At 33.5% G+C, this 12873-nt stretch overlaps 1 protein-coding gene across 4 annotated transcripts in view; it reads right to left on the bottom strand.

Moving 5' to 3' along the window:
- ACVR1C (activin A receptor type 1C) overlaps window positions 1-12873 on the bottom strand; it is a 129036-nt gene that overhangs the window by 60519 nt on the left and 55644 nt on the right. For 2 of the 4 annotated variants that reach the window (XM_073883904.1, XM_073883903.1), the window contains exon 2: window positions 2437-2554. The exons of the other annotated variants lie outside the window; for them this stretch is intronic. The gene's annotated coding sequence lies outside the window, so the exon portion shown is untranslated. The remainder of the gene's footprint in view (window positions 1-2436; window positions 2555-12873) is intronic. 4 annotated transcript variants of the gene reach the window in all.

Raw genomic sequence — 12873 nt, 5'->3', positions numbered from 1 at the left:
GAAGAGGGGGAAATCAGAAGGGGAGATGAACCATGAGAGACTATGGACTCTGAAAAACAAACTAGGGTTCTAGAGGGGAGGAAGGTGGGGGGATGGGTTAGCCTGGTGATGGGTATTAAAGAGGGCACGTTCTGCGTGGAGCACTGGGTGTTATATGCAAACAATGAATCATGGAACACTACATCAAAAACTAATGATGTAATGTATGGTGATTAACATAACATAATAAAAAAAAGTATTTTGGAAGGATTCACAGGAAAATGATTTAAAAAGATAGCGGAGGGATAAAGTTAGGGGAATGGGAATGAAAAGAGAATTGTTATAAATACGTATCTTTTTTGTATTGTTGAATATTTTTATCTTGTGAATGTATTACTTCCTCCATTAAAAAAACTAGTTCATAACATAAATAAATAAATAAATAAATTTCCATTGCCGTTACTATTCACAAAAGTAAAAATTGGAAATAATCAAAATCTCCCTAAATCAAAATGTGTAAGTAAATGTTGACAAAACATATGAGGCATAATATCCTGTTTTTAATAATATTTAAACAGAATGGAAATTGCTCACTGTAAATAGTAAATGAAAAGTAGAATCATATAAGATATGATTTTAATTTACGTATATATGCACAGAAATAAGGACTAGAAGGAAATACATCTAAATATTAGTAGTGGTATCCTCTAAGCTAAAAACTAAAGATGATTGGGCGCCTGGGTGGCTCAGTTGGTTGGGCGACTGCCTTCGGCTCGGGTCATGATCCTGGAGTCCCGGGATCGAGTCCCGCATCGGGCTTCCTGCTCGGCGGGGAGTCTGGTTCTCCCTCTGACCCTCTTCCCTCTCGTGCTCTCTGTCCACAATTATAACGCTCTCAAATAAATAAATAAAAAATTTTTTAAAAATAAAATCTAAGCAAAAAACTAAAGATGATTTTTACATTTTTCAACACTTTTCTCTAATTTCCTATAATGAACACGTTAATACTATGACACTAAGATCATCATATTTTGTTAAAATCATGCCTTACTCTATAGAAGTATTTCATTCACAGGAATTTGTTTTGGAAATCATAGGGGTATCTTCAGTCAGCAATTCTGCATAGGCCTTTAAAATAACACTGATGCTGGAGTCTATTGAACACCAACATGCCCACTGCCATTGTTACTCCACAGCTTACAGCAACTCTGGTTTCCAGACCAAAAATTAGAATTTGTGGTCTGAAAATAGGCTAGCATATTTGAAAGCAGGGTTGTCCCTGAAAATTCAGGTACATGAGTATTACAGGATGACTCCCACTCAACACTGGAAACTTACCTGATCCAGAAATGTAAACCAACAGACTCGCTAGCCTGATGATCTTTCCATAATTTTACCCCTCATATTTAAATCTGTCTTGGAAGAGGGTCAAAACACCCATAGTGACTTTCCCTAACTGTGTAGAAAACAATCAAGAAAATGCTGACTGCCCACTGTGTGCATGACACTCTACTGAATGAGGGGTACCTCTAATCTAACTCAGCAAAATGAGCTTTGTTAATGCATTAATGAGCCCATGCATAGACTGCTGATGCAAGCAAAATTTTCCATAAGCAAGTTTAATGCTATAGGAAACCAACAAAAAGAGCCCAAGCAGCCCATAAGTGCTCCCTTGTAGGTGATAAATGACCTTTCAAGTCGAACCAAAAGCTTTTACCTAAAAGAGCAGGTGAGTAATGCTGCATTTACAATGGGCTTTATCTATGTATGGATGATGTCCCTTAGTTGCAATTTCCTTTGCCCAGAGAAGAAATGACTACTACTCTAGGCTAATGAATTAAACGCAGTCTAATTTATCCTAATTTGATTTCATTTCTTTCTACTTTATATGCCATTTTACAGACTGAGGATGATACACACACACACACACACACACACACACAAACATTTTAACAGAAATCCCTTATTTATATTGCAAAAGCAAATTATTTGTTATTTTAAAATATTTTGTTTATATAACCAACCCTACCAGTGCATATGGTAAAAATATATAATATAGTAAGAATTAAAATAGAAAGCATCTACCCCACTTCTCCCCACTTCTCCCTGGTCTCACTTCACAAAGGCACTTTTAACTCTTTTTGTTGTTGTTCTCTAGGACATTATCATAGGACATTAACTCTAAAAATACACTGCTGTTCTTAATTAATCAATTGGAAACATTATCAGCTAACTTCTTGATTTATACAAGATTTCTTAGTTCTCATACGTGCTCTCCAATCTGGGAGGGGAGGATCAGGTTTACTAAGATTGAATTTACATATAGTAACATTCATCCTTTTTAGTGTACCGTTCTATGGCTTTGACAACTGCAGTTCAATCACCCCTCCTCCCAGATTTTCTCAGACTCTCTTTTAGACAACTTCTGCCACTCCAGCCCCTGGCAAGCAGTGATACTTTGTGTTCCTGATGTCTGCCTTCTCCAGAATGTCAAATGAATGCAGCCTTTTGATTCTGGCTTCTTTCATTTACTTCTTAAGGCCTTCATTCATGTTGTTGCATACATCGGTATTCACTGAATGGACATAAAACAGTTTGTTTATCCATTCACAAGTTAAAAGCCATGTGGGTTTTCCCCCCCAGTTTTTGATGATTAGGAATAAGCTTGTAATAAACTTTAATATACAGATCTTTGTGGGCAATAACTTTCATTTCTCTTTGCTAAATATCTAGAAGTGAAATTACTATATTTTATATAGCATGTATGTTTAACTTTATATAAAATTGCCAAAATGTTTTTTTCTAAGGTGGCTATCCCACTTTATATTCACCAGTAATGGATGAGAGTTCTAGTTATTTAGGATTCCTACCAACACTTGGTATTTGTCATCTTTGTTTTCTTGAGCTTTTTTTGGTTGCTGTTTGTTTGTTTTAGCCATTCAAATAGATATGCGGTGGCATGTCACTGTGGTTTAATAAGGATTTCCTCAATGACTAATGATACTGGGCAGCTTTGGTGTTTCCACTTATATATGTTCTTTATGTCTGTTCAACTGTTTTGCCCACTCTTACTGGGTTGTTTTCTTATTATTGAGTTTTGAGAATTCTTTATCTATTCTGATTCAAGTGTTTTATTAAATATGTGTCATGCAAATACTATCTCCCAGGCTGTGTGGCTTGTCTTTTCATTCACTTAACAGCATCTTTCAAAAAAATATGTTTTGAATTTTGATGAAATCCAATTTATCAATATTTTCTTCTATGGATTGTGCTTTTGGTGATGACATTTAAGAAATATTGCCCAACCCAAGACCAAAAGATTTTCTTCTACATTTTCTTTTAGAAGTTTTTATAGTTTTACTATGTGGTCTCTCTATTCTATCCCATTAATCAACGTGCCTCTCCTTTTGCCAATAACACAGTCTTAATTACTGTAGATTTATGAGTCTTCAAGTAAGTTACTGTAAATATGACAACTTTGATCTTCTTTTTCAAAATTGATTTGGTTATTCTAGTTCCTTTACCTTTCCACATAAATTTTAAAACAGCTTGGTGAATTCTGCAAAAATCCCTGCAGGAATTTTAATTGGAACACTGATTGGGATTACATTGAGTCTATAAACCAAATTGGGAGATAACTACCATATTAACAACATTGTGACTTTGATTCTTTGAATGTAGTATATTGTTCCATTTATTCGGGTCTTGTCTAAACTCTTTCAAATGTGTTTTAGCGCTTTTAAGAGACTTTCCATATATCCTGTTAGATTTTCACCTAAGTATTTCATGGGTTTTTAGGTGCTATTGTAAAGGGCTCCCTTTTTTTCCAATTTTTAATTTTTCATTGCTAGTATATATAAAAATACAATTGAATATGTGTATTAATGTGTATCTTGCAACCTTGAATTTGAACTAGAATTTATCAATTCTAATTCCTTTTTTGGAGATTCTTTGGCATTTTCTCTATATAAAGCCAGATAATCTGTGAATAGAGAAAATTTTGCTTATTCCTATCCAATCCACATGCCTTTTATACATTTCTCTTATCTTCATGCATTGGCTAGGACTTTCAGTGCAGCATTGATAAAAATTGGTAAGAATAGACATCTTTGCCTTGTTTTCACCTGTAGTAGAAACATCCAGTCTTTCATAGGTAAGTGTGATGTTAGCTGTAAGTTTTATGAAGAAGCTCTTTATCATGTTAAGGAAGTTCACTTCCATTCTTAGTTTGGGTGAATTTTTATAGATGTTGAGTACTGACATCTGGTTTTCATGCATCTATTAATACTATCATATGTTTTTTCTTCTTTAGTCTTCTGAATGGTAAATTGGAATATTAGATTTTTGAATGTTGAACCAGCCTTGCATTCCCCAAAATAAACTCCACTTGATCATGATGTATTATCCTGTATTATCCTGTTTATAATATTAGATTTGATTTGATAATATTTTATTGGGGATTTTTGCATCTCTATGAGAGATATTAGTCTGTAGTTTTCTTTCACTAAGATGTTTTTTCCTAGTTTTGGTCTCAGTGTAATGCTGATCTTATAAAATGAGATGATAAGTGTCCCCTCCAGTTCCATATTCTGAAAGAGTTTGTGTAGACTAAACATTATTTCTTCCTAATATTTTTAAAGTAAGCTCTACGCCCAATGTGGAACTTGAACTTATGACCCTGAGATTAAGAGTCACATGCTCTACTAGTTGTACCAGCCAGGTTTCCCTCTTCCTAAATTTTTTTGACAGAATTCACCAGTAAAGCCATCTGAGATTAGAGTCTTCTTTAATAGAAATTATCCAGTTTATCTATTACTTCTTGAGGGGCCTTTGGCAGTTTGTACTTCTCAAGGAATTTGTTCATTTCCTAAGTTTTCTAACTGTGAGCATAAAGATGTTTTGAAATGTTTCCTAGTTTTTAATTTTTATATATGTAGGATGTGTAATGACATCCCCTCTTTCATTTTTGACATTGGTAATTTGGGTTGTTCCTCTTTTCCTTAGTAAATCTAGCTAGAAGTGAGTCAATTTTATTGATCTTAAAAAAATATTTTGCTACTATTGGTGTTCTTTAATGTTTTCCTATTTTCAACTTCATTGATTTCTCTTACCTTTATTATTTTATTCCTTCTATTTGCTTTGACTTCATTTGCTATTCCTATAAATTTCATTCTAATAACTGCTTTAGATGTATTCCACAATTTTTGTTATGCTGTAGTTTCATTTTCTTTTAATTAAAAATAATATATATTTTTTTACTTCTACTTTAATCCATGAGTATTTAGACATTTGTTGCTTAATTCTGAAATATTTGGTAATTTTCCAGATAAGCTCCTGTTGATTTCTAGTTTATTTCCACTATGTTCAGAGAAAATACTCTGTGCAATTTAAACTTTTTTAAATGTATTAGGTTTGTTCTATGACCCACATTATGGTTTATCTTGATTAACATTCTATATGTTCTTTAAAATAATGTATATTCTGTTGTAGTTAGCTGGAACGTTACATAAATGTCAATTAAGTCAAGTTGGTTTAAAGTGTTTCTCAGATCTTATATATCCTTACTAATTTTTGGCCCACTTATTCTATCAGTTATGAGAGAGTAGTGTTGAAGTCAAAATATAATTATATACTTGTCTGTTTCCCCTTCAAGTTCTATCAGTTGCTGTTTCATGCATTTGAAGCTCTATGATTAAGTACATACACATTTAAGATTATCATATCTTCTTGGTGAAGTGAGCCCTTTATCATTATGGAATATCCCCTGCAACATTCTGCTTTCTGAAGTCTACTTTGTTATTAATCTAGTCACTCCAGCTTTCTTATGATCGGTGTTTCATGGTATAACTTTTTCTCATAATTTTACTTTTATTCTATTTGTGTCTTTATAGTTAAAGTGCATCTCTTATACTGAAAGTGAGTTTCTTATAACCAGTGTATAGTTAGAGCTATAATCTCAGTTTTTTAACTGGCGTATTTAAAGGACTCACATTTAATGTAATTATTGATATGGTTGAATCAAAATCTACCATTTTACTGGTTCCTTTCTATTTGTTCCACCTGTGTTTGGTGCACCTTTGCCATTTTATCATGTTTTTGGATTAAAAATTTTTATTTCATTTCATGTGCTTTATTATATTCTTATTTGTGCATTTATAATTTAATATTTTAAGGGTTGTACTTGGTTGTACAATATGCATCTTAATCATAGTGTAACTTCAAATCATACTATAATCCTTCACATATAATATAAAAAACTAAACAATTGTATATTCTCAATTCCTCGTTCCCATTCTTTGTGCTAAGGCTGTCATACATTTTATCTATACCTATGCTATACACTCAAAGAGCACTGTTACTATTTTTGCTTTAGAAAGTCAATGATATTTCATAGTGATTAAAGTTAAGGAAAATATATTTTATATTTTTCTTCATTTTAACCATTTCCAGAGGTATGTATTTCTCTGTGTGCATTCAAGTCTATGATACTGTACACTTTCTGTTTGAAAACGTTCCTTTAACATTTTTTGCTGTATAGGTCAAGAAGTAATGAATTCTCAGTTTTTATTTATTGAAAATGTCTTCATTTCACCTTTATTTTAAAAGATAACTTCAGGGGTGCTTGGGTGGCTCAATCAGTTAAGTGTCTGCCTTCAGCTCAGGTCATGATGTCAGGGTCCTGGGATGGAGTCCCACATCAGGCTCCCTGCTCAGCAGGGAGTCTGCTTCTCCCTCTCCTTTTGCCCGTCCCCCCACTTGTGCACTCTCTCTCTAATAAATAAATAAATACAATATTTTTTAAAAAGTAAAAGATAACTTCATGTGGTATGGAACACTGGGTTGCTTTATAGTTGTGCACTTTAAAGTTGTCACTTTACTGTTTTTTTGTTTGCACAGTTTCTGATGAGAAGTCTGCTGTAATTCTTAACTTTATTCCTCTGTAATAGGTCTATTTTATTTGGGCTGCCTTCAAGATTTACTCCTTTATCTGAATTTTATCAATTCAATATGATATGTCTAACAGTGTGGGGTTTGGGAAAAAAGATATTTATCCTGCTTGGGCTTCTCTGAGCCTCTGTGATTGGTAATTTGATGTCTTTCATTGTATTTGGAAAATTATTAACCAATAATTTCAAATAGTTCTTCTATCCCATTCTGTCCCTTTTCCACCTAGGATTGCATTTACACATACGTTATACCACTTCATATTGTCTCACACCTTTTCGATGCTGTTTTGGGCCTTTCCAATCTTTCCTTTTTATTTCCTGACCCCTCCATTTTAGAGCAATGACTTTGTAATACTGTAATTACACAATTATAAGGTCATTTCTATTGGTCTGTCTTCAAGTTCATGATTCTTTCTTTGGCTGTGCTGAGTCTACTGATGAGCAAATCAAGAGTATTTTTCATCTCATGCTTTCATATCTAGCATTTCCATTTGACATTTTCTTAATTCTCTTTCTGCTAAAATGCCACATATTTCATGTGTATTTTCCACCTTTTCTACTACAGTTTTTAATCATGATTATTTTAAATTCCTATATGATAGTTCCAACATCTGCATCAGAAATAAATCATGAGTGTCCTGTCTCTTGGAAGTCATTTCCTTGATTATTTGTGTGTCTCATCATGTTTGGTTAATGTCAATATAATTACACAGCTGTTAAATGTAATCATACAATTATAAGGTCTTTACACTGGAGGTGTAAAGGAGGTGTCATGGGATAAAAAGGGAAGTGAAGTTGGCAAAATGAAGTGTTAAGTGTAAAGAGCGATGTATGAAATAGCACAATTCTGACTCAAAATGAACATTAATTTAAGAAAAAATACATGTAAGCTTAGAACTACTAAAAAATAATTAAAAGAGAGTGTTAAGAAATCAATAAAGGAAATGAAATGGAATACTCAAAAAAGTGACTAGCCCAAAAAAAGGCAAAAAAAGGAGAAATGGAAACAATAAAATGAGAGACAAATAGCAACATGGTAGGCATGAATCCATACCAATAATTACACTAAATGTTAATGACCTAACCACTTGAATTAAAGGCAGATATTATGATACAGTTAAAGGATAAAAATCAAGAACCAACTATATGCTATGTACAAAAGTTGCACATCCAATATAAAGACACAGATGGGGTCTAAGTAAAAGTATGGGAAAAACAAACATGCAAATATGAATCATAAAAAAAGTTGGCATACTTATATATAATATTGCACAGAGTAGACATGAAGACAAAAGTATTACTGAGATGAAGTGGGATATTTCATAATAATTGGTCATTGCATCAAGAAGACATGACAACTGTAAATGTGTGTGTACCTAATAAGAGAGTTTCAAAATATATGAAATAAAAACTGACTGAACTAAAGGGAGAGAAAGATAAATCCACAAGTACAGTTGGAGACTTTTAACAACCCACTCAGTAAAAATAGAGATGATGTGAACAATACTATCACAAACTTTACCCAATTGGCATTTACAAAGCAATACACTCAAAGTTAAAACTAATCTATGCTGGATAAAATACGCACTAAAGAATGACTGGGTAGAAACAGGAGGAAACTTACGGTGGTGATGCTTATTATTAACATCTTGAAAAGATTAAGGGAATGAATTTCTCAAAACACCATGAATGCACACATAAGATTTGTGAATGTTATTATATGTAATTATTTCATGAAAAAAGAAAAATGTTAGCAAATATTGAACTTGTGTAATATGCATACTGAAGTATTTAGAGGGTAGTGTAATGATATTTGTAACTTATTTAGAAATACATAAAAATAATATGTATTTGATGAATACAGGAATAGATAAATGGATATATATATGTGATAAAACAAGCATAATGGTATGATCTAGTTGGTGGATATATGGATGGATGTTAACTAAATTTCTTTCAATTCCACTTGATAAAAAGTTTCTTCTTCTATTATTATTAGTTTCAGGCATATAATTTAGTGATTCATCAGTTGCATATAACACCTAGTGCTCACTACATCAAGTACCCTCCTTAGCTCATCACCCTATTACCCCATCCCGCCAACCCCCTCCCCTCCAGCAACCCTGTTTGTTTCCTATAGTTTAGAGTCTCTTATGGTTTGCCTCCCTCTCTGTTTTCATCTTATTTTATGTTTCCTTCCCTTCCTCTATGTTCATCTGTTTTGTTTCTTAAATTCCACATATGAGTGAAATCATATGGTATCTGTCTTTCTCTGACTGATGTAGTTTGCTTAGCATAATACCTTCTAGTTCCATCCACATCATTGCAAATGGCAAGATTTCATAGTTTTTGATGGCTGAGTAATATTCCATTGTTAATATATACCACACCTTCTTTATCCATTCATCTGTTGATGGATATCTGGGCTCTTTCCATTATTTGGCTATTGTGGACATTGCTGCTATAAACATTGGGGTGCAGGTGCCCTTTTAATTCACTATGTTTGTATACTTTGGATAAATACCTACTAGTGCAATTGCTGGGTCGTAGGGTAGTTCTATTTTCAACCTTTTGAGGAAACTCCATACTGCTTTCCAGAGTGGCTGCACCAGTTTTCATTCTCACCAACAGTGCAAGAGGGTTCCCCTTACTCCACATCCTTGCCAACATCTATTGTTTCCTGAGTTAATTTTAGCCATTCTAACTGGTGTGAGGTAGTCAATTGATGAAAAGTTTAATAAAATATTGAGGAAAAACAAAAATGAAATGAATCTGAAATGAAATAAATCTTTTCCAGAAAATAAACATGCATGAGAATTCATTGTCACAAGAACTGAACTACAAGAAATGTTCTTCAAGCTAAAGGAAAAGGACATCACATGTAAATTCACCTCTACACAGAGTAATGAAGAGCAATGAACAGAAATGATAAGTAGGTGGGTAAATGCAAAATCTTACATTCATTTTTTAATTCATTTAAAGGTAACTAAGTATTTAAGCCAAAATAAGAACTATTTTTTTCAAGGCTATAAAAAATTTAGAAGTAAAATGTGTGAGATTAGGGGTGCCTGCGTGGCTCAGTCATTGGGCGTCTGCCTTCGGCTCAGGTTATGGTCCCAGGGTCCTGAGATCGAGCCCTGCATTGGGCTCCCTGCTCCACGGGGGGCCTGCTTCTCCCTCTCCCATTCCCCCTGCTTGTGTTCCCTCTCTCGTTGTGTCTCTCTCTGTCAAATAAATAAAATCTTTAAAAAAAATGTGAGATTAATAACACAAATGACAAGAAAAGGAAAATGGAAGAATATGATAATATGGTTCTCAGATTAAACTATGATAATTTAAAGTTGGATATTATAAAACTTGGAACAATCACTAAAAGTAAGACAAAGAGATGTAGCTTATAAACCAATAGTGGAAATAATTCAGAATAGTAACATTTTGTCAATTAAACCAAACAAAGGCAAAAAATAGAAAGAAATAAAGGGAGAGACATAAAAACAACAAGATGACAGATTTAAACACACCCATATTGATAAATACAATAAATGTATATGGTCTAAATTCTCCAGTTAAAAGAAAAGTATGTAAGCCTGAATAAAAAAGCAGGACCTAACCATATGCTCTATACAAGAAGCCTAATTTAAATATATATTTTTATGTGTGTGTGTGTGTGTGTGTATACACACACACATAAGTATATATACATACGTATACATATATACATTAAAAGTTTAGAATAAGAGGATGGGATGTCTATGATATGCAGGCGCTCAGCAAAACAAAGTATGAGTACCTATATTAAAAGAGATGTACAAATATTAAGCATAAGAAAGCTGGGATGGCTATATTAATGTTAACTGAGTAAACTTTAAAGCAAAGATTACCAGTGATAAAGAGAGACATGTCGTAAGAATAAATAACACCAGGGGTAAAGTGGGAGATTTCCTAATGATAAACATGCATTAAGAGGACATAACAATGGGCGCCTGGGTGGCTCAGCCGTTAAGTGGCTGCCTTTGGCTCAGGTCCCTGGGATGGAGCACCACATTGGGCTCCCTGCTCCACGGGAAGCCTGCTTCTCCCTCTCCCACTCCTCCTGCTTGTGTTCCTGCTCTCGCTAACTCTCTCTCTGTCAAATAAATACAATCTTTAAAAAAAAAGGACATAAAAATCTTAATGTACCCATTAACAAAATTTTCAAATACATGCAGTAAAAATCAGAAAAACTAAAAAGAGGAGTAGATAAATTCACATGTATGTGGGAGATATCAACAATCTTCTCTTGGTAATTGATATAATAAGACAGAAAATCAGTAAAGATAGAGAAGCCTTGAATAACACTGTGAAACAACTTGACCTAAATAACATCTATAGAACACTCCACCCAACAACAGCAGAATATACATTATTTTCAAGAACATGTATTACATTTACCAGGTCAGACACAGGTTAGGCTCTAAAACAAATAGATAAATTCAGAAAAATTAAAATCATAGAGATTATATTCTTTCACTCTCAGTGGATTTAAATTGGAAGTCAATAACAAAAAAACAACCTGAAAATTCCAAAAATATTTGGAAATTAAACAACAGACATCTAAATAACCCACAAGTCCCAGAAAATCATAAAGAAATCTAGAAAATATTCTGAATTCACTGAAAGTTAAAATACAACATAGCATGATTTATGGATGAGCTGAAGCAGTTGCCAAGAAGGAAACTTGAAGCTTTAAATGCCTATATTAGAAAAGAAGAAAGGCTGAGGTGCCTGCATGGTTCAGTCATTAAGCATCTGCCTTTGGCTCAGGTGATGATCCCAGGGTCCTGGGATCAAGCCCCACATCAGGTTCCCTGCTCGGCGGGAAGCCTGCTTCTCCCTCTCCCACTCCCCCTGCTTGTGTTCCCTCTCTCGCTGTGTCTCTCTCTGTCAAGTAAATAAATAAAACCTTTAAAAAAAAAAAAAAGAAAAGACGAAAGGTCTTAAATGAATGATTTAAGAAAAGGTCATCAAACTATGACCCATTGGTTGGCCCATTTGTAAATAAAGCAACACCTATTTGTTTATGTATTGTCTATGGTTGCTTTTATATGAAAACGGCTGAATCAAATAATTGCAACAGAGACTCTGGCCCACAAGCCTCAAATATATATTATCTGATCCTTTAAGAAAAAGTTTGCCCACTGTTGATCTAAAGTACCAACTTAAGAAGTTAGAATAAAAAAGAATAAATTAAACTCAAAGTAAGCACAAGAAGGAAATATAAAGATAAGAGTAGAAAACAACTAAAGAAAAAAAAACCCTGAAAATCAATAAAACCAAAAGCTATTTATTTGAAAGAATTCAATAAAACTGATAAACTTCCAACGAACCATGAGAGACGATGGACTCTGAAAAACAAACTGAGGGTTCTAAAGGGGAGGAGGGTGGGGGGATGGGTTAGCCTGGTGATGGGTATTAAAGAGGGCACATTCTGCGTGGAGCACTGGGTGTTATGCACAAACAATGAATCATGGAACACTACATCAAAAACTAATGATGTAATGTATGGTGATTAACATAACAATAAAAAATTTAAAAAAAACTGATAAACTTCCAACTACACTGATCAAGGTAAAAAGAAAGAAAATTCAAATTCCCAATGTCAGGGATATAAGAGGAGACAGCACTCTAAATCCTACAGATATTAAAAACATAATAAAGAACTATTAGGAAAAACTTTATGATAATGGCAATATAAAGAGCAGATTTCAGTAAAAACAGTTCTAAAAGAGCATCTTCATCTTGATTTGGCACAATAAATCTCATTCTTTTAGGGAAGTCCATTTGTCTTAATGAAGTCAACTTTCTTCTCCATGCAAAAAGTAATACCTTTTAATATAGTTAATAGACAGCTAGAGAATAGCGATAGGAAAAAAATAAAAAAAGAAAGAGAGGTTCATTTAATTACACA

Source organism: Callorhinus ursinus, unplaced genomic scaffold (assembly GCF_003265705.2).
Source record: "Callorhinus ursinus isolate GAN/ISIS: 27379988/994484 unplaced genomic scaffold, GSC_fseal_2.0 scaffold2, whole genome shotgun sequence".
Taxonomy (NCBI): domain Eukaryota; kingdom Metazoa; phylum Chordata; class Mammalia; order Carnivora; family Otariidae; genus Callorhinus; species Callorhinus ursinus.
Note: the sequence above shows the minus strand (reverse complement) of the source record. Positions and strands in the feature narration are given on the sequence as shown.